We start from the raw sequence: 2,706 nt of genomic DNA, 5'->3' as shown, positions 1-2,706 counted from the left end.
AGATATATATATATTGTTTTATATATCTGTGATAATACATGATAATACTATATTGTGATATCATTATCAATAATATCAGTGTCTAATCATCAAGATATAGCATAAATCTAAGACCGTGGCATAAAATGAGGAAAAATTGATAGTCCTTATCTAGATGGTTCTAAATGCAATAAATGTTTTTGCTCAAAACGAATATGGTGTATTGTGTAATTAACTGATCAATTTACTTAGGATGGTTTGCAAGTTTTAATAAACTAGTAACTACAGTTTAAGATACATTATAGTCAATAAAATCGTATATTGAAGGTGATAGTTAAACACACAATAAAATACAGTCAATTACCTATAGGTATTAAATAATAATGTCTTCTGTGATGTCATTAGCAACATTGGTATCAGAAGATGTGTACAGTGTATTGTGTGCCATTTTTTGGTACATACATTTAGTAGGTTCAAAGTTGACACAATTTAAACCAGATTCTCTACCACCTTTAATGCATTGCTTAGTATGTAGTAGACCACCAACGGTTTCAGTAAGCAGTCGGGATCTCAATTTGGTTTTTATGCAGTTGACACTTGAAAAAATGCGTTCACAATCTGCATTAGAATGAGGCAAGCTAATAATGTTCAGTGCAAAGTCACAAAGTTCTGTGAAACATTCTGCTTCGTTATCTAAACCTTTTTCCTTAATCTTCCACCTGTTATAAAAACATAAAATTTTTAACTTCAAGTACTAAGTAACATGTTTAAAGTACAATATACCAAAAAACATCAATTTCTTTTTCGTCCTCAATATTCTCTGGTAGTTGTGCAATACTTAATGGCAATCGCCTCCACTGATCATCAATTAATTGAATTTTTTTAACATCATTTGTTGGAACTATACATGGCAGTAACTTAATTAATGGGACCAGGGAAGTTCCCTTGACACTCTCCCTAAAGCTCATTGATAACGCATTACTTTGTTTGAGAACCTGGAGTTTGGAAAGAATTGGATCTGCCATGTTATATCTTTTCTTCAATTTTATTGTTGATGTTTGTAGAAATTTACGACATCTGAAACAGGTATAAGTTTAAACATTCTTATTATTTTATTTTATTTTTGTAGTATCTAAAGTATTCCTATAAAAATATTGATTTAACCTGTCAAAAAATTCTTTTCTCCTAGCTGATTGTGCAACAATACATGGATCATCAATATGTTCTATAACTTGAGCACCAAGATATAACTGTCTATCGGTTAATAACTTTTCTCCGTTTTTTGGATTAATTTGATCCAATGGTGTTTGCATTACATAATCTCTTTTTAAAAAGCATAAAAGAATATCTTGGTATAAACAAAATTATTTTATCATGCAAGTCGGTAATGACTACTTGTTGGGTTTGAAAATATTGATTGAATCTGCAAGTCATAAATAATTAATACATTTGTACCTACCATCAATAATAATATTAATTGATTATTAATTTCAATATAGTGTATATATAGAATATATATTTAATATACCTTGTAAATTTAGGAAGTGCCCAATCTAAAAAGTAATAATATAATTTTACAAATGGATCGTGAAGGGCAAGATAAATATGTTCTGATGATATTAAGCGATCACTAAGATATGTTTCGTTGAAGTATAACTTTAGAGCATCCCACTGCTCTAGTAATCGTTCAACAACAGAATTCAACGAAATCCATCTAGTTTGAGAAGGATGTAATATCTTATGGGGCTTAAGGTTCAAATATGTTTGAAACATTTGTAGGTTACATTGTTTTTTTGAACTTGACTTTAAAAAGTTATAAATGTTTCTTGCCATGTCTTCACAAGACCTTGGAAGTTCTTTGCATGCTTCACTCGCACATAAATGTGCGGAATGACATACACATGTAATCACGTAAATGCCTTACATAATTCAAGTAAATAAAAAAATATAAATAAATAATTTTTTAATATGTAATAAATTTAATTTACCTGGGCAGTTGATTTTAAATCGTGATGCAACAGAATTATTTTCGCCCATCATCACGTTGCATCCATCGGACCCAAATCCAATTATATTATTTTTTGATATATCAAATGATATCAAGGAATTTATTAAGCCATTATATAAGTGTTCAGCAGTGGCATTTCCTGGATTAGATGAATCATATATTTTATGCAAATCCCAAAAAACACTTTCAACGTGACCAGATTTCTCATCAAAATATCTATAAACACATTAAGTAAATTTGTTACAATATTAAATAAGTGAATAAACATCATAGTCAAATTTTATATTTATATGACATAACTTGGGTGAAATAATACACTAGTAAATATTTAATTTCTGAAGTACCTATCTGTTATATGAATTTACTATAAACTAAATACATTTAATAAACAATAACCAACCTTATAACAACACATGCAGTTTTAACTGTCCCAATATCTGTTGATTCGTCGGTAAGAACACTAAATTTAGTTTTCCTTAGTGTCACAGCTAATGATTCTTTGTGTGACAATCCTATCACATTTTTAATTATAGCTGTTGATTTTGTTCTTTTCATTGCTAAATTTTTAGCAATATTTGAGTCAGGAAAACATTCTTTGAGCATTTCTGTTAGATGGTCTGTGGCTAAGAACGATATATTATGTTCCGCCACAAATGATGCTATTTTAATTTCTGCTCTTGACACTTGCAGCTTTAAATCGGAACTTATGTTTTTTGTAA

General features: G+C 29.2%; 1 pseudogene; it reads right to left on the bottom strand.

Moving 5' to 3' along the window:
• Window positions 1-267: 267 nt before the first annotated feature.
• LOC111026278 lies at window positions 268-2,701 on the bottom strand (annotated as a pseudogene).
• Window positions 2,702-2,706: the final 5 nt, after the last annotated feature.

This window comes from Myzus persicae, unplaced genomic scaffold, assembly GCF_001856785.1.
Source record: "Myzus persicae strain clone G006 unplaced genomic scaffold, MPER_G0061.0, whole genome shotgun sequence".
NCBI classification, from domain to species: Eukaryota; Metazoa; Arthropoda; class Insecta; order Hemiptera; family Aphididae; genus Myzus; species Myzus persicae.
This window is presented reverse-complemented; position numbering and strand designations above follow the sequence as displayed.